Genomic DNA, 26,263 nt, shown 5'->3' on the forward strand with positions numbered 1-26,263 from the left:
TCTGGCCACTGTGCAATCACTCCGTCTTGCTTTAATTAGTTAGCTATTTATTTTTCATATTTGGAATGTTTTATTTCTCTCCACCCCGAGGCTGCACTTAGAATTTGAAAAACGTCACAAAAAGACAATATTGCCAGCAAAAATGTTTTTCTTTTTTGGATCCATTTCACAGTGGAGCAAATAAACGAAAGGAGGAAAGAGAGGATAATACCTGTTTCTTGAAGTCTCGGTTTTCATTAACTGAGGAGGCGCGAGACAGAAAGAGAGGGACGAGGGGGAACAAAGAGGGGGGTTGAGCTGCCAGCGGCAGGAGAACTGGACGCTGCCCTTGTCTTCTGCCCGTTCTGCCCATCCCCGAAAGCTGAGGATTAACTATTGGCCTTAGCGATTAATGCCATTGGGGAGGCTTTTATCACCATTATTGTCACACATATCCTGACCTTATGTAACATTGACAACAAGATGGTTCTGCGAAAGACGTGCTTCGCAAAGAACAGGGCACGCGCCACCGCTCATAGACAAACTCTACAAAAAGGGAAATCTTCAGAGATAAAACCTGTAAACATTTTGAAGGTGTCCACGGAAGAGCTTTGCAAACAAACAGTACACTAGCAGAAATCTGCAAACAGTTCCCAGGTTTTGAATAAAGTGAACATCACATCACCGTGCACTGAAAACTATCCAGCAAAGTGGGAAACTCTTTGATCTGATGAGGGAACCTTATCAGATGTCCAGAGTTTGTTGGTGACAAAACTGAAAAATGCAAAGCCTTACCCCACTACCAACGTCACTGCTCCTCATGTGGTGATCCTGCCAGCACAAGATAGTGCCAGGTCCCTTGAGGTACCCCCTGTGGCCTGCCCCATGAGTCTCTCAGTGTCACACACGGCTCAACCTGGCACGTCTGGTTCCAGCCTGCCTTGCCCCAGTTCCGTGAAAAGCTCGCCTCAGCCATTCTCGAGCGAAAATGAAACAATGTTCCTTGTGCAAGGCAGGAGCGATCTGCTGACGTGACATCACAAACGTGATGATCACGCTCTTTCAAAATGCCTGGACCAGGGTGGGCCTTCCTATGATTACGTACCAGGAAGCAACAGAACTTACAGAACGTGATTTTTAATAATTACTGGACCATCTGCCAGAGCGGGAGGAGAACTTACAGAAGAGCGTGATTTTTAATAATTACCGGACCATCTTCCGGAGCGGGAGGAGAAAAATCCTATAGACCCGGCCCAGTGAAATAAGTGCTGGTGCTGAGCACCGGAAAGCACTGGCACAAATTAAGCACTGGCTGCCTGACTCTGCACAAGATATTTTTCATTTCTGCCATATCTCCTACATTCATGTCCCATGCCACTGTCTCCACTTCACTATATGCTACTCCACTCCATACAACTCATGTACACCAGTCCAGTGTACGGCACTCCACTGTATGCTGTTACACTATACCTGACACCACTGTATGACACTACAGTCTACGCAACTCCATTATACGCAAATCCAATGTGCAATACTCCACTATGCCCTATATCACTCTGAGCCAATCCACTGTATAACACTCCTCTCTACACCCCTCAACTCTACACCATTCCACTGTGTGCCACTACACTACTTGACCCTCCACTAGGCACCACTCCAGTGTATGCCAATCTACTGTGGCACACTGCCATCTGTGCTATTCCATTCTACACCTCACCAGTATTTGCCACTCCACCGTATGCCATTTGAGTCCCCTGTATTCCAGTAAAGGCAAATCTGGTCTACAAATATTCACTTTGCAACAATGCCCTCTATGCTTGTGCCTTGAACATGTAGTTGCTGGAGTTGAAGGGCAGTAGGTGACATCACCAGTGTAGAGGTGTTTGATGAGCCGCTCCCACCCATCCTGTTGTTCATTAAAGATGAGTATTTGATGTATGTGAAGATGCATTTGAGGTTGTGCCCTCTGATGCAGGCTCTGTCATTTGTGGGGATGTACAGTGAGTGAGGAGTATTGAATGCAGACTGTAAGCTGGGCACAGATGTTTCCTTAGCTTTGGCCTGTCAATATTGATTTGTGTAGACATAGGGTGACCAACTCCGATGTAAGTGGGGTCCTGGTGTTTGAGATGTTGCATACAGGCTCACATTAGATATATTTGGTGCATGGATTGGGAAAGTCAACACCTTTTCCACTGTCTTGATGCTCTGGGGGGGCTGTTATATGCTGTGTGCCCACCTTCTTAGATGTTTACTGGATGCAATCTCAGGCTATGGTAGCCTTTAGTCTGGTGATGTGGAGTGTGTGTGAAAGCTCAGTCAGCATGTGTGTTATTGGCACCTTACATATACAGATACTCTCTGTTTATTCTGCTGTGTTATAAGTATACAGTGTGGTGGAGGGAATGTTCCTCTTAAAAACAGATATGCTGTACCTGGGGAGTTTCATTGGAATACACGTAGAGGGTGGAGTGTGAGAGTGCAATGAGGGACCTTGGTTCGGATGACTCATGGATAATGGAGAGTTATCTGTGTGCTATCAGGAATTTGGATGTTGTTGTTCCTGAGGGTGAGATCAGATATGGGTGTTCCTGGTTGTAGTGGTGTAAGCACACTGCTTTGCACGCATGCATGCAGTGCTATCAGTGGCTGAACCCTGGTCCTTGATAGGTGTGAGGCCCCCTCATGTCCAGCTATGGTTGCTATGGGATGCAATGGGATATAAATGGCTCATGTGTTTGAGGAGGATGAAGGCTGTGATGTTTGTGTATTGGCCATTTCCACATAGCAGTACATGTGTGTGTTATTGAGTATACTGAGATGATTTTTGAATTGTGTTTCTTATGGGCATGGCAAATCCGGCAATGGGAAGTTTGGTGCATTTCCTATGAGAGTGTGTTCAATTGTGCTCTAGTGATCAATCTGCTGTCAGGATTATGGCAGCTAATACATGGAAGGGGTGATAACACATTGGCCCCTTTGTGACTAGTGGAGTATTTGAGGCCCATCTGGCTCTAAATGTGCATTTTTGCCCACTGCTGCGCAACTGCTATTATGTGACCGCCACAGCCAACCCACATGGCAGCAGTCTGGGCACAAATTGGACCTCGCATTGGACCTTAGAGGTGACATCAGCCTTTCATGCCCAGCAGAAGTGTGGAACATGCCAATAGATTTCTGTGTCCAGCAAGATGTCCGAGATTGACAGGTAAGTTTTCCCCGGGCTGTGGTAAATAAATAAATAATACCCTATTTTTGAATGAATAAATGAATAACAGATAGCTCAATAAATAAGAGTCAAGATTCGAGGTAGTAGGAGTTTTGCAGGTTTAATACAGCATAAGGACAGGAACAGGATGACCTGCACGGGAATAGGATGGCAGCTGCCGGGGACAGGATCGGGAATGACGGCGTCTAACTTTTAATAACAATACATGAGCATATATACATAACGCAAACACATAGCATTACATTGCAATAGGCGTAGCAGTGGGTGGAGCAATAGGCGTGACGCATAGCAGTCGTGAAAGATAAGGGTGAAAAGAGGTGTAACAGGGCGTATACATAGACATGTGATGCAAACGTAACAGAATATGTCATGAATGGGGCGGAAACCATGGAGGGGGCTACCTGAGGAGCCGGGACCTCTAACCTGATGGTGCGCGCAAACTAGCAATGACGTATCACTAGGAGAAGCTGGGGGCTATGAACTCTGTGCTAGGAGCAGAGACTGAAGTCTGGAGAGTCAGGGCGACATGTACCTAAGCAGTATCTAGTATCTGATGTTTAGAGAACATGTTGATATAAACTAGAAGTCAGGAGGGGAAAGGCTAACTTGATTCTAAGACTGGAGCATGCATTATTCTACATGTAGTGCGTGATGAAGAATATTAAATGACCATTAATACAGTATTTCTCTAACGTGGAGACGTGAAGGCTAGACAATGACGGAAACTATCGATGCGATTCAGTAGCTTTAGGAATGTAGAGAAGGAGGACTGAACTGATAACTGGAATCATAACATATTCTTGGCAGACTCAGAGGCAGAGCCAGGGTGAGCCGGGCACTGCGAGGCAGGAAGTAAGTGAAGGGTCGAGGATACAGGTGGGGGCTGTATCGCTCCTCAGCGAGGGTTCAGGAGACAGAAGCCGGATCTGGTGTCCGGGCCCTTTTGAGGCCTAGAAACGGGGACTTTTCAATAGAATGACGTGCACACTGAGAAGCGTGGCAACGTAGTTTTACATAGGCCTGATATTCGTAGTATTCACGAGAACTGGAACTGACATACTAGAGGTGGACACTACTGTAATTGCGTCTTGAATCGAACATGGGGAATACATATGCATATTTAATCATGCACACATAGCATATGATGGATGACACGTAGGGACACAAAACATGGCAAAATTTACTTTTCCACAGAGCGGTGACTGGGTCATGTTGCTTTCAGGCAGACCTGGGGATTGTGGTATGGGCAAGCTTTGGGATTGGGGAGCTGAACTTTACACCGGAATATGCATGGGGTGATTGGTGATTGACATACCTCAGGCGGGGTCTGTGACGGTGTCGTATTTGATAGTAGTGGATCAGGTAAAGCAGCAGCTGGACTTGTAAGTCAGGGTCCATGATGTCCAAGGACGTAAAGTGTTCATGAAGTTGAGTTTCTTCACTCTGTGCCTCTGTTTCTGCCAAATCAGACTAGCTGGTTTAAAAGCTGTGGTTGGGTGGCCTGATTGGCACATCGTAATGGGGAGGGCATTCGGAGCGTACTTCAACACGGCTGTCTATCTCCATTGGCTCCCTCAGACACCAGCACAATAGGATTTTCCTGTCGGAATCAGAAACACCACTGCAGATGGAAATATGCTTATTTTTGCCCAGTGTAATATGTCAATCGGGACGACCGCTTCCGGCGTAACAAAATTGTGTTTTACGGCCTCTGATGGGACCACAGAGGTGCTTATGACCTCCATAGTAATCAGGCCCTCAGTTCTCTAGGAATTCTCAATTATCCCGACCCACTTCACATATACATGGGGACACAGCATTTACAATGCAATCTAAACCATGATGTACTTTTAGAATGAAGTCATAACCACACTTTAGTCTTCACGATGTATGTTTTTACAACTACTATGTATTTATTTCTAGTGTAATTTCAACACATTAGATCTAGATATTTAGGGGGTCAATAGGATGGCGGACGGGCTTAGTCCGCCTCCCATCCTATCGGTTATTGGGACCACCCGCCATAAGGACGGGGGTCCCCTGGGGGGTATTAGGATGCGTCTGCCACTGTGGCGGGTGCATCCTGCATTTTTAGCATTGTGGAGGGCGGTGCTCTCAGCACCTCCTGCCACAATGCTAAAAATGCACATATGCATTTGCATAAACAAAGCGGCAGGCACCGCGCGGTGCCTGCTGCTTTGTTTATGCAAATGCAGGGGGGTACCAAAGGTACCCCCCAGTGTGCACCCCCACCTCTCCTTCACTCTTGGGGCTCGCAGGGGGCCCCCAAAGTGAAGACCGCATACGCCACAGAAAGGCATCAGTTTTGGCCCATGTTAATATGGCTGGCGGTGTCTAATACACACCGCCACCATATTAAACCTTTTCCGCCCCGGCCGCAAGTGATGTCGTCAGTGATGTCATTTGAGATGTCATCAGTGATGTCATGAGTGATGTCACTGACCATCTCATGAGTGATGTAATATGTGACGTCATCAGCAGTGGATTGCGGGCGCGCGAGTTATGGTTAGCTGTACTAACTATAACGGGGGAATTTCAATGGTTTTGTATGAGTGAAATGTCCAGCTAACTATAACATGTGTGAAACCTATGGTTTTTTTCAGTGAATTTCTAAGGTTTTTAAATGCTAATTCCTAACTATAATGTGGCTAAAACCTTTGATTTTTTCAGTGAATTTCATAGGTTTTTTAAATGATAATTTCTAACTACAATATCCCTATAACCTATAGCGTTTCTTAAGTGAAATTTAAAAACACGTTTATACATTCCATCTATATTTATCCATATTTAAAAAATAATAATTGTATATCTATTTACACATATTTATTTCGGATTTTGTAAAAAAAATTATCTGAAATTAGTATATTTCCACATATATTTTACTGATAAATATGCACTCATAGCTGAAAGACTGAACGTTTTCACTCATGTAAACACTCTTAGATGATAAACTATACACAATCTTCATATTAAAATGTGCAACTTTTATTACACAAGGATATATATTGCTCTTTAAGGATCTTTTCTAAAAGTCTTTTATTGTTTTGACCCTTTTACTTTTAGAACAACAGACCTATTGCCCTACTACTCATCATTGACAGCATTTACAAACGCTTGAAAAATAACCCAATTTCTGTATTCATGCACAGTTTAAAATAAATACAAAGAGGAAAATAAATACTTTTCTGTTTGTATTTATCTGTAAACATCAGTAAAAACATAAATCAAGCAGCCCTACTTATAATTTAAGAATATTTTCAACTTAATTAGCAGTAATTAACATATAAGTGTGGTAAAAGTATGACACAGCACCTATAATACCTGACTTTCAACAACACCGTTCACAGTTTGATTAAATAGTCCATCAGCATCTTAGCCCACCACTATCCCATTGTAAGTAATACCTTGCTAAATCTTCCCAACGCCCCAAGCGCCAGCACACCTTTCCGATTGTAGGATTACGATTTGCAAATGCTAGCATTTTTTAAATTAAGAAGCATAATAATAACAAATATTAATCCTTTTTTTTCTTCTAATGTTAATGATATTTTGTTTATGTCTTCTATTTAGATGTTTTTAATCATGAAAATGCAAAGAACACAGTTTACTGAGTAACACTTTTTAAACTCTCCAACGTATGTAGATAATAATACCTTATACGTGTTACTATTGAAATCGAAACCTTTACAGCTTCACAGTTTGTAACTCTTCCCAACACGTGCAGAAGTAAAACAGTTAAAACGTGAGCACGTGTAAACTGCAAAACGTGCCATCTAAATAGGCGGAGTCACATCTTCCTTTCGTAGACTACTAAACAACCAAAACCTATATAAACCACACCTACTATGCAATTATTTTTGTTTTCGCGAGTTATTTCTGAGTCGTCAATCTGTGTTGCAGGTTCTGTTTTCTAGCATTGGATGGATTCTCTTTTTGCATCAACAAACATATTCCGGAGTTGTAAGTTGTTTCAATATGGCATAGGCATAGTACTTAGGTATAATTTGTGGCTATTTGTCAATATTTAAACATATATATCTAGAAAAAATGTTATTGCATGTTTTTCGCTTTTTCTTTATTTTTGGAAACAGATAGATTACAACAAACATTGCTCCTTTTCTGGCTCCTTTCAGCTTATATATAGTGACTATTTATATTTTAATATTGACACTGTATTTCGCTTGAGAGGTGTTGGTAACCCGTCAACGCAAACTCTAAACATTTACAATCAACGTCACCATCTTCCACTTGTTATTATGTTTTCCCCTAGAGATCACATACTGTTAATAGGTATATTATAATATAAACAGTCAAGTTGTTCTTAGTGGAGTTCATGATCCATCGTCACAAAGAGTAACGATAAGTAAGCAACGTTACCAGCTTGCGGTTTTCAGTCTATTTTCCCCTTGTGATCATGTGCTGTGAAAATATATACATATTATTATTCTCACTGTCATGATCTCAGAGGAGTTTATGACCCGTTGCCACGAAGACCAAACTTTTTCAGTAAATAATTACCGCTCGAAAGTGTTTTATTTTGGATGTTCTGTTAAATACATAACTTTATTTTCCTCTTCTTTTTACTGTAACAATGGTATCAATCGTTATATTACAATAGATTGTCCTATTGCTACAGAAGAGGAATGGGAGATTTTTCAGCGCCATCTGTAATATAGCTTTCAAATATTAAAAAGTACTTGATCAGATATTTTTTTCACGAAACATATTTTACGAAAATGCAGAACAAAAAATATAGCTATCATGCATACTTTCTCACTTTAAATATTTAATAAACCCTACATTTCTGAATGTTATTTTCTAATTTCTATTCTTATTTGCGGTTCCTATTCACCTTCTCTGTAAAGAATAAATAGGACCTGTACTATATATTATAAGAGTACCATCCTATATATTCTTTAGTGAGTATGTGATTTGTTAGAGGAACAGTCTGCAACCTCTAAGCACTACGACAGCACACTCCTGTATTGTACAGAATACAAATTTGAAAAATAATAATGCATACATTTCTATGTAATATGAAGTCACTTGTATTTAACAGTTTTTTACTTTATCTCTTGATCTCAGATAATGTAGTGCGGGAGTGTTTGTTGTAGCACTTCTATTCCACTGTATCTAAAAGGAACTGATGCCCTCTCACATCATCAAGAATGTGGGGAAACACTTTTACAAACTGTAGCAGCAAAAAGAAGGATATAGCCACGCTTAATTGATATTTTATGAAATTCCATTTTTAATTGTCACCCCTTTCATATATACAGCGACAGTTTCTGAAGAAAGTTTATTTGTATATGCTTAATAAAAACTGTTTCAAACCTAGACTAAATTTTTTGCTGCACAATCACACCTCACCATCAGGAAAGTAAACACCACAATTATAAGTAAATAGTACTCCTAAGAAGTATGTCACCCGCAAACTTGATAACAAAAAAACAGCGCAAGACACTGTTATTTTTCCGCCGTGATTTATACCCCACACAGCAATTATCTAAATGGCCCTTGAAACATATTAAAACAATTTCTTCCCTCATACTCCCTCTCCACCACCTTATGGGCACTGTTAATAGTGTTCCTAACCTGCCCTCTACTGCTTTGTTTTCCTATACTCCTTTGGAAATGCGTCACAATAACACTGACAACAGTGAACCGTTCCCACCCAATAGGGAGCAAACTTGTGCTCGGAACACTTTAGCCCATAAAATGTCCATGTTGTTTCGCACAGGAGGAAGGAATGACTGCCATAACTTATACTTTTAATACTTCACAGCCAATGAACATTAAGCTTCGTAAAGCCCCGCTTGGAGCACGTTACCCTAATATTCCCCACACAGGAAGGAATCACTAACAAAACTTTTCCACTTACTTCTTCTAGGACTGATGGTTCATATGAAAAAAAATATAAATCTCCAGCACAGTAACTATTTCAATTAGCAACATATTGTGGTGAACTTCTAGCCTGTTACTATGGTAACAGGCAGAAAGCCGTTTGAGGGTAGTGTTGAAAGGTACTGGCTATACAAAAACTATATACCTATACTATATAATATAATATATTATATTTACCCTGGATCCTCTACAAAACAGAAAGGAAAGCAAACTAAAACAAAACACTGTGCACCACATTTACAACCCCCTTGCGCCACTTGTGCGTCCACGGTCACCCCAACAAAATTAAAAGTGTCTGGACCTCAAACCCCGGGAACAACCACCCCCGGAGATTTCTGTATTGTGTGACAGGGGCTCAGTAGACCTCCGCCTGGTGCTCTCGAGAACCCTGGAGACCGCCACGCCCAGAGCCGGTTCCTGCAGTGTCCTGGGGTGCCTACCCCCGGGATACTGCTGTTTGCTATGAGAGGGCGGAAGTCTTGCGGCTCCCGCCCTACCGTAGCAAACATAGTTTGAACTTTGAAAGACACAACAGTGAAATCTGTTCTCACTTTCAAAATCCAAACAAGATTGCATTTCCACATGCAACTTCCCATGTGTAAAAGCAAAGACGGCTCCAGAAGGACACGAGGAGTCGGTGGGACCGTGGGGGCATTGTACGCTCAGTCTTTTGTATAGATAGGGTCACGTGTGTACTGACGGATGCGCTGGATGGGTGTGGTGTGGGTGTAAACCAGCCATGATGGAGTGTGTGTGCCGATCTGACAATTAGACCTGGAATTAAGAAATTACTACAATGGAAATCCGCGCCATATAGTGTTGTTGTGTTTTCCTGGTAGCGTAAGCACAGTGGGCTCTACCAACATATTCAGTCTCGATTAATTTACACCTCCCCCGGGGCATTTAAATGTTGGGAGGGGGGCCGTGCGGCTCCGGGACACTGCAGGAGCTGGTCTTGCGGCGTGGCAGTCTCCAGGGCTTTCGAGGACTCTGGGCATAGGGTCACGCAGTCTGCCTCACAAAATACACAAAAAAAGAAGAGAAAGTGATGGGAGAGGATTTCTGACGTGTTTAGGCTTTAGAGCCTGGATAATCATTAAATGGGGTCTTGCAGTGAAGTGCGCACTTATTCGGGAGGAAGCCTTTTGGGGTCTTGCGAAAGCAAGTCATCTTTAATAATTGCCTCTCGCTACATGTACATGCAAACATATCTGATTTGCTCGTATGTTAAAAACAGAAACTTTCAACATCTCTTTTTGATTGGTTGTGAAGCATTGTAAGAAGACTATTCAACCGTGAGGATTTCCAGGCGCTGGGGGAGTATGTGGGGGGGATTTGTGCAGCTTTCGTCATTCGAAAAGGCAGGTGTTATGGCTCTTCCTGAATGCTTTCAGTGTGGGGGTTCATCTGATGCTGAGGGGGAGTTCTTTTCAGGTCTTGGCCATGATGTACGAGAAGGGTGTGCCTCTTGTCTGGTTATGTCATTACAGAGGATTTTGGCCAAGGCCTTGTCAGAGGAGTGGGCCCCCCTCTGGGCCACCCATTATAAATAAAAACATTCCCCCCGGGGGCTAATTACCAATAAAGCGGGCTTCGGATTTTTTCTTCTTTTTCACAGTATATGCGTACCTTACGCATATACCGCGACTTTTAAAAAAAAATGTTTTTTGCCTTGGGGGTCCTTGTGAGACCCCCGAGCAGGCCTACGGGATGAGGGTGTTTCTTCTCTGTCCCCTTTGCATGATTTTTGCATTTCTTTCGCTGCTTTCTTGTGCCTCGGTTCTACCGAGGCACAAGATGGCTGCCAACCTGCTTTGGAGTGTTGACAGACAGTCGACAGGCAATTAGCATGCAGCTCGTGCTCGTAATGGCACACACATTATCCTCGGACGGTACTCGTTCGGTACTTCGTCTATAGATATATCTATGACTTTTTGCTAATTTTGCGTGTATTCATCGACCGGCGCCAAAGTTATTCCAAATAGAATGTTGCGGAAACTAGGTCCTAACTATAACTACCTACTGGCGACCACCAGTAGGTAATATATATATACACATATATATATATATATATATATATATATATATATATATATATATATATATATATATATATATATATATATTCACTGAAAAAACCATAGGTTTCTCAATTGTTATAATTAGGAATTAGCATTTAAAAAACCTTTGAAATTCACTGAAAAAACCATAGGTTTCACATTTGTTATAGTTAGGAATTAGCATTTAAAAAACCTTTGAAATTCACTGAAAAAACCATAGGTTTCACATTTGTTATAGTTAGGAATTAGCATTTAAAAAACCTTTGAAGTTCACTGAAAAAATCATAGGTTTCACACCAGTTATAGTTAGCTAAACATTTTACTCATACAAAACCATTGAAATTCCCACGTTATAGTTAGTTGGACTCACTATAACTCGCGCGCCCGCAATCCACTGCTGATGATGTCACATATTACATCATTCATGACATGGTCAGTGACATCACTGATGACATCACTGATGGCATCTCAAATGACATCACTGATGACATGACTGATGACATCATCCAGTGAATGTGTGTTTCTGTAAAGTTGAAATATGTTTTACATATTGAAGAATGAGTGGATGTATAAGTGTCTGGATGAAGGATTTAGTAGGTGCGTGACTGACTGTATGAGTGACTGATTAAATGTGTCTTACTGAATGCATGGGTTAGTGACTAAAGTGTCTGAATGTGTGCATCATTATGTCTGTTGTTGTGTAAGCTGCTGCATGTGTTGATCAGTAGCTATATGAGTAGCTATATGTGTTATTGATTGGTTGCCCAAGTATTTGTATGTGAGGGTGAGTGTGTGTGGAGGTGGCTGGGAGGTGTGTGACTCTGTGAATAGATGTGTGAGCAGTTGATTCACTTGGTGTATGGGTTCAAGAGTGCATGTGGAAACAGCTGTATGGGCGGTTGACTGTGTGCATGGGTGTGTTGGTGAGTGAATGGATATCTCAGTGCTACATGTCCAAGTAAATACATATGTAAAACACAGTGCATGTGAGAGTTGGCATATATAAATGACTATTAATGACAGCCTGTGATTGCAGAAGTGACTGTATGTATCAATGTGTACTTGTATCAGTGATTGTAAAAGAGAGTAAGTATGTGTTAGTCTATGTTTAAATAAGTAAGGTTTTGTGTGTATAACTGTATACATGAAGAAATGGGAGTGTGATTGATTCTTTGCATGACTGACTAGGTGTGTGAGTTACTCCATGGATGAGTGGCAGTGTGTGAGTCTCTGTATAGGTGTATGAGTGCATATGATAGTGTTGTATTGATGAGTGACTGTATGTATGAGTGATTGTATGGGTAAATGAGTGGATGTGTGTGTAGACCTAGAAATCAGTGAGTGCGTATGTGGTAACTGGTATTGCTGTGTCAATGGTTTCAGGAATGGTAGTTTGTATTTAACTCTGGGTGTATCAAAGGTTAGATTAGAGTGTGGGGAGGTGTATTGTATTATCACATGGATGATGTCATCAGTGATGTCATTTGAGATGTCATCAGTGATGTCATCAGTGATGTCACTGACCATGTCATGAATGATGTAATATGTGACATCATCAGCAGTGGATTGCAGGCGGGCGAGTCCAACTAACTATAACGTGGGAATTTCAATGGTTTTGTATGAGTAAAATGTTTAGCTAACTATAACTGGTGTGAAACCTATGTTTTTTTCAGTGAATTTCAAAGGTTTTTTAAATGCTAATTCCTAACTATAACAAGTGTGAAACCTATGGTTTTTTCAGTGAATTTCAAAGGTTTTTTAAATGCTAATTTCTAACTATAACAAATGTGAAACCAATTTTTTTTTCAGTGAATTTCAAAGGTTTTTTAAATGCTAATTCCTAACTATAACGATTGTGAAACCTATGGTTTTTTCAGTGAATGTCGAAGGTTTTTTAAAAGCTAATTCCTTTGTATATAGAGTTTGTAACCTACGATCTTTAAAGCGTTTTTTTTTATTAGCTGTTTTTTATAACTATTAATTATTATTATTATTTTCTTTTTTTGTTTTCAATGTATTTTTCCTGGTTTTTTTTAATTCATTTTGTCCTGGAGCGCTCAGGGTGCGCGCACCGGTAGGCTCACCCGAGAGCGCAGCGAGAGCGCTATTTCCGCGTGCGTAAAAAAAAATATGTATTTAAACTAAATAATGCAAGGCATTCAGCAGCATACTTATAAAAGTAGTATTTTTGATTTTCCGAATTAAAATGATTTTGCATTTACGAAAAGCTAGCAAAACGTCATTTAGGCGTGCCGCGGAAGCGCCTACGTTCGTGCTGTGTAAGCGCCCCCGGAAGCGCTCCGGTGCACGCAGCGCAAGCGCGTCAAGTCATGTGACCTTAAAATAACTCTTTTCATTGGTTGTTAACAGTTTTTTTTTTACAAATAATGAAAACCCCACCCATTTCCTTCACTTCTTCTTTTACTTTGGAGACAGCAAGACCTGTTCTTTTCTGTTCTTCATTTTTGTGAAAAGAATGGCTGCTAGACCACCCAGCAGCAGTGAGGACTCGGATGAGTTCATCCAGGAAGAGGCTCCTCAGCCCAAGGTAAAGGAGCACTTTATATGGAAGTTTTTTACCATACCACCAGGTAAAAAAAAGATTAATGCTCCAAAGGTGGAGTGTAAAATTTGCCAAACTCTGCTTTCACGGGGTGACCCTACAAGGAAGTATAGTTTTGGCAACTCGACGATGATTCGGCATGTTCAGAGGAAGCAACCCCAGAACTATGCCCGGGAGAGTGTCAGGGCCCTGGCACGTAATCCCCCAAGGGATGGCGCCTCAACATCTACTGGAGGAGCAACAACATCATCCGTGAGAGGAAGACCTGAGCAGCTGATCCCTAACATTCAGCCTGTTTTCAATGACATCACAATCAAATGTAAGCAGTGTGATGAACAGCTTTGCTACGGAGAGCAGAGCATCATGAACATTGTACGCAGAAGGGAAGACCACCGCTGCCCTCCTCAGCCCTAATTTTCCCCTTTTATTTGCTCCTGTTGAGCAGTTAGGCATTCCCTGTTTTAGTTTTTGTTCATAAAAAAAACTAAAAAAGAAGAAAAAAACTGTTCTTTTAGAACTACCTCCAATTCTCCAAAAGAGCTGTATTCTTAACAAATTCAAAAGGAGTGAGTGACGTGGAGTGCAGTGAGAGAGGAAAGGAAAATGAGTGAGGGAGCAAAGAAAGGGACGAGAGGGGAAGGGAAGTGAACTAGGGGGACTAAAAGAAGGTGAGTGTGGGAGGTGAGTGAGGAGAAGGAGAGTGAACAAGGTGAATGAGGATAAGTGAAGAAAACGGAGTAAGGGAACGGGGGTGTGGAAGGGTAAGAGAAGAGCAGTGATGTTGAGGAAAGAGTGGTGATAGAGAGTGGATAAAGGCAAGTGAGTGTAAGACAAAGGGTGTAAGGGAGTGATGAGACAGGGGAAGTGAAGGAAAAAGTGAGAGTAGAGGACTGAATGAGAGAGGAAAGAAAGATAAGTGAGGGAGTGTGGCTGAGTTATAGGGAGTAAGTGTAACAGAAGAGGAGTGAGAGACTAAGGGGACGGAGAGAATGAGGCTAACAGAGAGAGAATGAGGGAAGGGGAGTGTAGAATTAAGAGGACAGAGGAAGTAAGAGAAGGAGTTAGTGTAGTGGAGTAAGGAGAGTAAGGGAAGGGAAAAGAGTGAAGGAGCGAAGGAAGGGAAGAGAGAGGAAGGAAAGTAAAGGAGAAGGTCTGAAAGAAGGTGAGTGTGGGACTATGGCTGGGTTATGGAGAGTGAGCGTGACAGAAGAGGAGTGAGAGACTAAGGGGATGGAGAGAATGAGACTAACAGAGAGAGAATGAGGGAAGGGGAGTGTAGAACTAAGAGGACAGAGGGAGTAAGAGAAGGAGTTAGTAAAGTGGTGTAAGGAGAGTAAGGGAATGCAATAGAGTGAAGGAGTGAAGGAACGGAAGAGAGAGGAAGGAAAGTAAAGGAGAAGGTCTGAAAGAAGGTGAGTGTGGGAGTATGGCTGAGTTATAGGGAGTGAGCGTAACAGAAGAGGAGTGAGAGACTAAGGGGAGCGAGAGAATGAGGCTAACAGAGAGAGAATGAGGGAAGGGGAGTGTAGAACTAAGAGGACAGAGGAAGTAAGAGAAGGAGTTAGTGTAGTGGAGTAAGGAGAGTAAGGGAAGGGAAAAGAGTGAAGGAGCGAAGGAAGGGAAGAGAGAGGAAGGAAAGTAAAGGAGAAGGTCTGAAAGATGGTGAGTGTGAGAGAAGAGTGAGGAAAAGGGGAGTAAACGTGGGGATTCAGAATAAGTGAGGCAAGAGCAATAAGGGAACAGGGGTGTGGCAGCATGAGAGAAGAGTAGTGAGGTTAAGGAAAAGTGTATAGAGAAAGTTAATTTGTACATCAAACTTACCTTATAAGTAATGTAAACTTAATTACATATTTTCAGTACATTTAATATGTGTGAAAGAGAAAAAAAATTAGAATATTTATAATATATATTTTACAATACAAGAGACAAAGTAGGAGATTAAAAGTCATAAAAGGTTAGTAAGAGATAAAGTAGAAGTGAAGGACTCAGAAAGGAAAACAAAGGAATGGTGAAGGTCAGAGAGAGTTAAAAAGAAATAGAGAGAAAGCAAATTACTAAAAGGATAATGACATGGATACATTCAGTGACAGTGAACAAGAGCAGGAGAGAGAAATGAAGTGAAGGTGAGTAAGATACTAAAGAAATGTGCATTAGGAAAACTAAAGGAAGAAAGGTGAGTAAAGAAAGGGGAGTGAGTGACAGAGAAGCAGGAGTGAATAACAGTGGATTAATGACAATGAGGCATGGAAGGGGAGTGAGGGTGAATGTCGGGTCATAAGACAGTGAGGAGACAATGGGAGTGAAGGTAACAGAGAGGGAGTGTGGGAAGACATGTGAGAATATGAGAGAATAGAGGGACTAAGAGAAAGAGTGAGTAAAGGACAGTAAGGTGATTAAAGGAAGGAGAATGACTGAGAGAGCAAAGAAAGGGAAGAAAGGGAAAAAAAGTGAAGCAAAGGGACTGGGAAAGGGTGAGTGCGTGAGGAGAGAAAGAGGAAGGGGAGTTAAGGAAGATGAATGAGAATAACTGAAGGAACTGGAGTAAGGGAACAAGGGTGAGGGAGGGTGAGTGAAGGGAAGTGAGATTGAAGAAAAAGGAAAGATAGAGAGAGGATAAATGCAAGTGAGCATGAGACAAAGGAAGTGAAGGAGTGAGAACATAGAGGTAGTGAAGGAAAGAGTGGCAGAAAGGAACTGAGTGAGAGAGCAAAGAAAGGTAAGTAAGGGAGAGTGGGTGAGTTTTAGGGGGTAAGCGTGATAGAAGATTAGTGAGAGAGTGAGACGATGAGACGGAGTGAGGATAGGGGAGTGAGAATGTGAGAGTATAGAGGAAGTGAGAGAAGGAGTGAGTGAAGTGGAGTAAGGTGTGTGAGAAAAGGGGAATTATTGATTGAACAAAGAAAAGAAAGAAGGGTAAGGTAAGTGAATTAGAGTGACTGACAGCTGGAAAGTGGTGGATGGGAGAGAGGGAAAGGGTTGTGAAGGAATGGAGAATGAGGATAGGTGAGCAAAGTGGAATAAGAGAAGGGAGGTGAAGGAGAGTGAGAAAAGGCCAGTGACGGTGAGTTAAGAGGAGTGATAGAGGGTGGAAATAGGTGAGTGAGCATAAGAGAAGGGGAACAAATATATATTAGATAATACAAAAAACAAAATAATTTGTACAACATGTTATATGGTTTATTTTTGCTGTTCTCAGAATATATTGAATTTCACTTTAAACAGTGACTTCAATACTACTCATCATATAACAGCGGGCAAAAAAAAACCAATCAAAATGATTGTGTTTAAAAAACCCATAGAACGTATGAATAAATAATATAACATTTTGAAAAAACATATCTTAACTCACTTTTGATCCATCTACTTTTCCACAAGGCCAAATAGTATATGGAAAGTCCTTTTCTTTGGAAATTAGTCAAGAGTATTCTTAATCTCTCATTTACCCGAGTTTCTGAAAGAAAAGCTCCAACATCTTTTACATTATGAAACAATAGTTTTATTTCCACCTCTAGCTTACTTTTTACTAATATTTTCTATAATACTCACAGCACACACTATGTGAAATACATATACTACCTCTATCAGAACTACATGTTTTTGATTATCTTCATCACTGTCACTCGGAAAGTAATTTTGAACAGCAAACTACATTTTAATAACTTCTGCAATCTTCATAGGCCAATTACCTTCCCTAAAATTTCAGTTGTAAGAACACTAGGTAAGAATTTTGTAAGTCAGAAGGCAAAAGTTGTTTGAAAGTCAATTGAGTATCATTACAGTGATTCCATCCTTTATGACATTTTAAATAAGCTGTGTAATGTCCTGATGTTGTTGAAGGACCATCATGGTAAATAATTGCTGCAGTTGTAAAGGTTCTTCCTGAAATTGATAATTGAAAAGCCACAAAAATGTTTATTAATGTTGTCAATTTAGTACCATCAGGTCTACATCGTTGGAACATTAAAATTGCATACTGTCTATATCTTTGTATAAATAATGTTGATAGCATTGCAGATTTACATTGAGTACAGACCATGCTTTGATTGGCTTGTCTAACTAGATTATTAAATGACACTGATTTGCAGTCTGGTAAAGTCAAATATATAAATCTCTCAGTGTCTATTGTAGTACTACTTGAAAAGGAGCAATTGTCAGTCATGCTGCCATTTATAAGAAAGGCCAAAAAGATTTTCTACATCTACACCTTCATCTTGTAAAACAACAAGCATATACATTAGAAATTCCTGACAATCTTGCTGAATATTCTGTGAAAATTGTTTTTGACCAGAATATATGTCTAAAACATTTCGAATTTCAGAAACACTTTGTATTTTTGTTCTATCACTGCTACATTTGTCAAACACAGAATTTAATAAACAACAAAATGTTTAATCCCGATTTTCAGCAATCTGTTCTTGTACAGTTTGGAGAAAAAAAACAACGTTAACCACTACATTAGCATAGCAGTTGACACCAGTACTGATTTCAAACTGAAATCCAACAACATCTTTACCTGAATCCTTTTCCTTTCTGCTTACAATTACTGGTTCATCTACTTTTTTTCTTTTTGCTACAACATCACTGCAATTTTTCTCATTTCTTCTTTTTCGGCCTACCACACGCTTTTCAAATAGAGGATATTGAGGTAAATTTGGAGCATACTCTCTTCTTAACCTATTATATTCTTTTACACAATTTAGATCTGCATTTATCTTTGTCTCATCAAAATCAATCAAGTACAATCCAGATAAAGTTCTGACTCGAGATAAAGCAACATATGCCATACCCTCCTTGAACACAGAACTTCCAATATTCACCAAAGCAGTATCCACACTTAAACCTTGAGATTTATGAATAGTCACTGCATATGCCAAAGAAACAGGAAACTGTTTTCGGCGGACATATAAATCTTTCACAAGCAAAAATCGTGCAGAACAACAACTGATTTGTTGTACTATTTCAATACCATCAAATTTAATATTTATAAATTCAATTCCATCTCTATTTCGGTAATTCACAAAATCAACAACATGACCCATTGCTCCATTTACTAAACCTCTTTCCACATGTAAATTACGTCGTAAAATGATACGACAATTTAAAGATGCATTCAGAGTCTTTTCCAAACCAGCAGTTTTAGATATTGTCTTCTCTAAAGAATCCACTTTTGATTTCAACTTTTCAGACAAAACAATAGTTGCTCCTTCATGTTCTATTTTATCAATAGCTTCCAGTTTCACAATCTCTTGATTTTCCAACTTTAACATTTTGTTGTTGAAGATTGAACATTGTTTTAGAGTTGGAATCAAGCCTATAACAGATTCGTTTTCAGGAATTTTCATAAAAATGTTCTCTGGGAGAATGTTTTCTTTTGGAAACAAATTTGAAATTAATTTTCCATGTAAAGCTTCTTTGCCATGCTCAGTTAGTTTTCCAATTCTAACATCTTGTAGAATATTTTTATAATCTTCATCCTTTGCCTGTCGCATATTTTGAAGCAGTTCTGCATATTTGAAATTTAACCATATGTTAACATTTCCAATGCTTCCTAGGCACTTCCTGGTATCTTCATGTGTAAGCATTTTAAACACTGGCTGTCCTTTCACTGGAGTTAGTTGCAGTAGATCTCGAAAAACGATGATGTGTTTGCCGCCAAATAACACATCATACTCTGTTTTAAGAATTTCTTGCATTTTTAAATGCACAAAAGCAAGCATTACATTTGATACCATGCTTACTTCATCAATGATAAGAAGTTTCATTTTCTTTAGGACTCTTGAAACTTCCAAACAAGCTTCTCCAGATAGCTTGTGGTATTGTAATTTATTATCATGCTCTACTGGCAGCATCAATAAGCGATGTAAAGTAATCCCTTTAATATTGTGTGCTGCCAACCCAGTTGGAGCGGTAACAACACAAGACAGCGATGACTCCGTTCTTTTCTGCAGATACGTTGAAATTGTTTTAATCAGAAAACTTTTTCCAGTTCCTGCTTCTCCACTCACGTACAGTCGAACAGGTATAAATGATGTACATGAGCACTCTTTTTTTCATGAGATAAACCATGCTCAATGTGTTCTGTGACTTCATCATATATTTGCCTCTGCTCAATGTTTAGTTCTTTTTCCAAATCTTCTAAGTTAACTACATCCTCCTGAACTAGTTCCATGGCTCTTTCCTCTTCATCCATGGCAGTGGTAGCTTCATTTTGGATAATTGGTCCTCCTAGTGGATCCTGACTCAATGAAGCAGAACTCTGACTGTCTTGAGAACTGTCTCTAGCAATCTCTGCTGCAATTGTAGCTTCTTGCTGTATTTCCTTGTTCAACATTTGCAGATAATTTGAAAAAACAGGACATTCTATGGTATCCTTGGTTGCATTGAACGAATCTTCATTAGTAAGAAAATCTCCAAGTAGTTCCTCTTCTCTACGCCAAGGCTTAAAGAGTTGCAAAAGACTGAAGTAATAAAATTCCCTTTTGTCTGGAGATTCACAACTCAATTTTCGATGATTAATCAACTGGCCTTTTCTTTGTTTCACTAGACAGCCTTCGCATGCAATTACAGCATATACACCTTTATTGATGTCTTCTGTGACGTTCCTCTTAAAAGTATAGGTATGTTGCACTTCGGGAGTTTCCAGAATGGGGGTATGTATCTGCTGACTTGTATCTATCTCATGTTACCGTTATTGGGGCGTGGCAGGCGGTGGGACAGACATGTTTGGAGCAGTGAGGGGTGGCGAAGCCTAGTTGCCTCGTGGCCGTCGCGATGTCAAGCTTGGCTTCTCTCACCATTTTCATGTTTCTTATTACGGGCTTATTTCTAACGTTTCTTATTTCTAGCGAAATCATGTGTTTTATCGTGAGCTATTTCTAACGTTTTCCTATTTGTAGCGAAATCAAAAACTCATCAGTGGCCTACTGATTTTGCTTTCTTATTTCTTTCTTTTTTTTTTTCTTTCCTTTCTAGCGTGTTTCATGCTAAAGTTTCTGTTAACAGGATACGGTGATTACTTCGTTATTGTTGCATATGTCCTTTTTATTAGGGGTGCCCTCCGGTCGAGCCAGATGACCTACCTCTAATAAATGGTCCGGGTGGAACTAGTTTACCAATCAGTGGGGAGTAGATAGGCACGAGAGATTACAACGGGGGACAAAGGTCCACATTACCTACCCTTCACTACTTGCAAAGATTAGACAGAATATTTCTTTTCTACGTTATTTGCAAACAGGGAATGCCTCGAACGAACTATTCCTTGAACAATAAAAATGTCCAAGTAATCAATCAATCAGTGGGGAGAAAAAAATGGGCATGACGGATTACAATAGGGGACAAAAATCTGCATTACCTATCCTTCACTATCTGCAAAGGGGGGCAGAATATTTCTATTCTTCCCTGTTTGTAGACAGGGAATATCTCAAAGAGCAATAATCGATAAAAATCGATAACAAACAATCAGTGGGAAGAAAAATAGGCATGACGGATTACAATGGGGGACAAACGTCTGCATTACTTATCCTTCACTATTTGCAAAGAGAGAGGAACGTTCCTATTCATCGCTGTTTGCAAATAGAAAATGTCTCAAAGAGAACCAATACTTCAAGTACAATCAATCAATCAATCAGATGGATAAAGCCATCCTACCAATCGGACGTAAAGACGTCCTACTTAACCTTACCCGGACCGGACCGTGTGGGCAATTCTTTGCCTTCCCTTTTCCAGCGCCCAATCGTTCTCTTTCTCCATGTTTTTACCGCAGCATTCCTGTGGGATTCCAGTCAGGACACTAGGTCACTTGAGAGAGGTCCGTTCGGAATCGGTGAAGTTCATTCAATCGGCAGCCGGACGAGGGCCCTCTCAAGGCAGGTATACTCCAATCGTTTAGATGTTCACCCCATCGTCTGGACCTCTCTTACCGGACCTTATGTTGCTGATGGACCCCGCGTTGGGACGCCAATTGTGGAAAAGTCAGCCCATAACGCACCTGATGCCCAGGCTGCTGGCGCAGGACGCCTCTTAGTTCCCATCTTGAACAATTACCAAATAAAGAGACGGGCACTGGAAGCAGGAAAACAAGAACAGAGTTTTATTTCTCATGAGGAGAGCCTGTCATTTCGGACACTCGCATAGTGTCTTCAGGAGGTGCTCTAACAAGTTTCTCTGAGGCTTCGTCTTTTATACACATGTTTATGATGCACAAACATTCCTTATTGCAATAAAGACGCTCTGAAGTAGGAAAAAGCATGCTTGGAATCCCAGCTTCAGGCCTATTCCCATACCAGTCGCTCAGATGTCATCCTCCCCTCCTGAATGTAACAAGAGATTGTGATCTCTCAGCCGGACATTCCTACAGGACACGAGGGCAGGAGGGGATGATCAGATCAAAGGTTGGGCAGGCGATAAGATCGGGCACTTCGGTTGGTGTATCACGGTTTTGTTATGCTGGGCAGGAAAAGGGGGGGTGTACATCCACGAGGCTTGGTCTTAGGACTTGGGACCGGGTCGAAAGGCCAAGTGCAGCTGGGGGGGCTCGTCAGCTGAGGGGAAGGGTGTTCTTGGGAGGAAATGGGGGCGTGTGGGTCAAGCAGGAGTGTTACTTCTAGAGCAGGGTCACGCAGAGGGAGAGGGTTTTATGGCCGATGCATGAGCAGTGCGCGCGGGGAGGGGTGCCGGGGGTTTAACAAACGGGCAGAGAGGCCATGGTGCCTAAAATGGCTGTCGTGTACGTGTGTGCATGGGTCTATGCTGGCGGGATAACACAGTCAGTGTTTCGCGATATCCGTTCTGCTTACAACAAGGGGTACAGTGAACACAAATGAACGCCGCTTATGTGCATATACATTGCCATTTTCAACAGCACCATAGAACAAGGGTTCTTGCACTGCATGATTGTTGACGTACAGAAAGGTGTCCCTTCCTGCACGTAAACAGTGCTCCTTCTATGTGTACCTTCAGAATATAGCACACATAGAAAAAGCAAAAACAAGGAGAAATAAAAAAAAATCCCTAGTTTTACCATTCTAACACATGGTCCTGCATGGTGTTAGTTTTCGGTGCGTCCTCAGATTTACAGATCCATGTAAATCTGTGGCAGCATCAAAAAGCGATGGGTGTTGCTTTGAAACACCCCCAGCAATACCCATAGTACCCCCCTTTCATGCAAAGTGATGAGTATAGAGGGGCAGTATTTACAAGGTGACGTTAAGCCACAAAAAGTGATTTAACGCCGCTTTGCAAATATGCAGAAGGGCACAGAGCCATCAGAACGTAGCTAAAAGTGGCGTTCTGGTGGCGCTATCCCCCTGCAAATGTACAGCTTAAAGTCTGAGCCTAGAATGACATGGTCTGAAGCTTGAGGACATGAGATTGGTTACCAGCTTCCCATATGTACAGATCGGGTAATTCCAGGTCTGCACACATTTGGTTACTCAAAATAGCCCAGCGCAGCATCCACAAGATAATATTGCTCAGAGCTACTCATAATGAGGGACCATCTCGGAAACTCTCAGTTAGTACCTGGGTGCAGACAGCACAGCTCGGAAATATATAGCAGTGCTTGCCTCTCCATGTTTTGTGCTATATGGTGTCCACAGCCCGTGCACTAACGTAAGGTTCATTTATGCAATATAGACAGTGCAATTTAGGGGGAGGCGGAAAGGATCAAATGGCATTATGCTACCACCCCTGGACCAAAATGTAAAACTCTTACATTCATAATGTAGTTGGAGTCCAGTAGGGAGCAATGGGGCATGTGTAAAGGGTCAACGTTTGTTCGTTCTTTTAGTATAGCGAGAAATGCAAATGAGTTTCAAAGTCTTCATATCTGCATTCGGAATTGTTTATTTTTTAATATTTTGTTCTACTTGTTTTTTGGATAGGTCACATTAGAAGCTCGATATCGCCCAATGCAATTCTCCTATAAAATTGACAATATACACCTTCAAAGCGATGGTTTTAAACATCCTTTAGGTACCGTTTCAGAACTGGTGTTTCCTTAGAAATAGGGATTCTCTTAGTTTTTCACTCAGCTTGCATTTGTAATAGAATACATTTATCATTATTAGGTAAGTTAAATCAAGAAATCTGATGCTAATAGCTTCACTATTTACAAGTTACTTATAATTTAACAGAACATCAATGTACTGTGGCTTTATAACGTAGAATAATACAAATGTTGTCAAATATGTGTCACATAATAGCATATCTTATGCCTCAAGCTAACATTTTGTATGTCCTAAGAAAACTGGAGCGATGGACAAAACTTTTTGACATGTTAGGCACTCCTCCACGCGTAAAAGCCGACATATGCTGTCGGAAATCACAGATCTGACAGTTTCAGGGCCTGAAGAAATGAAACGACACTTAACACTACAGAATGGTTACCCAACGGGTCGATATTCAACAGTCATAATGTATAAGAGCCGGCGGCACTAACGTCGTAGTATGCATTGTGCATGTCGTGAACGCCTGAAGTTTTGTGTTTAATTTCAAATATTTGTACTGCTATGTTCCTACGCTCTTCTCATTTCTAAGTTACGCCTACTCCTAATAGGAAGGAATACTTGATGCAATATGAGTGGGAACGTCCGCCGAGAACTTCCCTTTCCTGGAAATGATGGTTAAGCAATTTCTTCACACTAAAACCTGTTTCCCGTGAAATGTAAACAGCCAAATAGTGTATGCAGAACTGCATATTTTTTCTGAAGCAAGCCCAGTGAAATGCCCAAATTGCATGCTTAAGACTGACAGGTGTAAAGGAAGGAATGAAAAAAAAAGAATTCTCTGCCGTATGCCTGAGTTGAAGGTGAACCGATTATAATATGCATCTTTAAATTGAGAAGCAGCTCTGGGGAACTTTAGAGAACTACATAATCCATTCAATTCCTTAAAAGTACAGAAAAAAAATCTCCACCACCTACTTTTACACCAAGGAGTGTCTCGGCTCGGAGGTTTAACACTGAATGAGCCAAAATAAAAGATGAAGCTAAAGGCATTTATACACGTCTGCTAAATGTCTGAGTCTCAAAGCGCACACCTAAGGGACTTCCATGTTGGATATGCAAAGCGGAAGATAATTAGATACATTGTGGATGAGGCTTGTTTTTCCTATCTTTTATAGACATATTTAAGACACTAACTAGCTATAAAATCTTTATTGGGCGATATCGACTAGTCAGAATTATTTTTAAAAGGTGCAAATACAAGCAGGAAAAAATATCACAATAATAATAATAATTGAAAAGACCTCAATAATGACTACATAAATATAAATTAGCAACAAAAACCATGCTGCCTAAATCGAATATAATATAGTACACTAGAACAGGGAAAGATGTGGCTAAGGATGAAAGGGAATTAATCTATAATAGATATATAATACACAGGCTAGGTTACTGTTATTTAAACATGCCTTGTAAAGAGGAAGAAACAATAGAGCAACTTGCCTTTGGGAGGTGTGAGCCTACTTCTTTCCTCAGATCACTAACATAATATCGATGACCAAAATATCCCCATACACAAATATCGAGGCAAAAATATCATTTGCCAAAATATCGATATTCTATCCTTATAATGTAAATGACTAAAATATCGAAAAATTTATATAGATGTTAACAATATCAATGTACAAAATATCGTTTTTAAATATATAAAAAATAAAGTTAAATTAATTAAATAATAAAATTAGCTTAACAAAATTATTTAGATGTAATTTACATTTAAAAAAATATAATAAATAAATTAAATTTGAAAAAATTAAACGTACATATATAAAAAAGAATATATAAATATATATTTACTTTAAAATAATTAATAAATGAATATTTTTCATTTATTTTAAAATGTTATAAATATATACAAATTTACAAGTATATATATATATACATACACCTATAACATACATTAAAAAAATCATATTATAAATTAAAAAATTAATATATTTAATAATTTTTAAACTTCCATTTTTCACTCCATTGAGTAAAACAGTAGGGAAAGTGTTGGATAGTGGAGGGGACAAAAATACTATTACCACTCCAGTGAGTGCAACAGTAGAGAAAGTAGCGGAGGGATACAAATTACTATTCTCATTCTAGTCAGTGCTACAGTAGGGAAAATGTTGGATAGCAGAGTGGTAAAAATTAATATTCCCACTGAAGTCAATACAAAATTAAAAAACAAACAAAATATCAACTAAATACAAAAAATGTTAATTTTAAATAAATATAAACAATTACCTACAAACATTATTCTATACAAATTAAAAAAAATTCAAACACATAAGTATATTTAATAGAAATTAATTATAATCAAAAACATTAAGGGGCCGATTCCGATTCGGTAAAATCCCGTACAAATAGCTGTACGGAGCATTTTTCCCGTACGAATCGTATCCTCGAACATCCCCGTACGTACGATGTAGTATGATGTGTACCCAAAGCAGTTCTCCGTCCGAATCGTACCAAAACCCATACGACTCAATAATCCGTACGAATCGCATTCGGAACG

The sequence above is a fragment of the Lissotriton helveticus genome, chromosome 5_1 (assembly GCF_964261635.1).
Source record: "Lissotriton helveticus chromosome 5_1, aLisHel1.1, whole genome shotgun sequence".
NCBI lineage: Eukaryota > Metazoa > Chordata > Amphibia > Caudata > Salamandridae > Lissotriton > Lissotriton helveticus.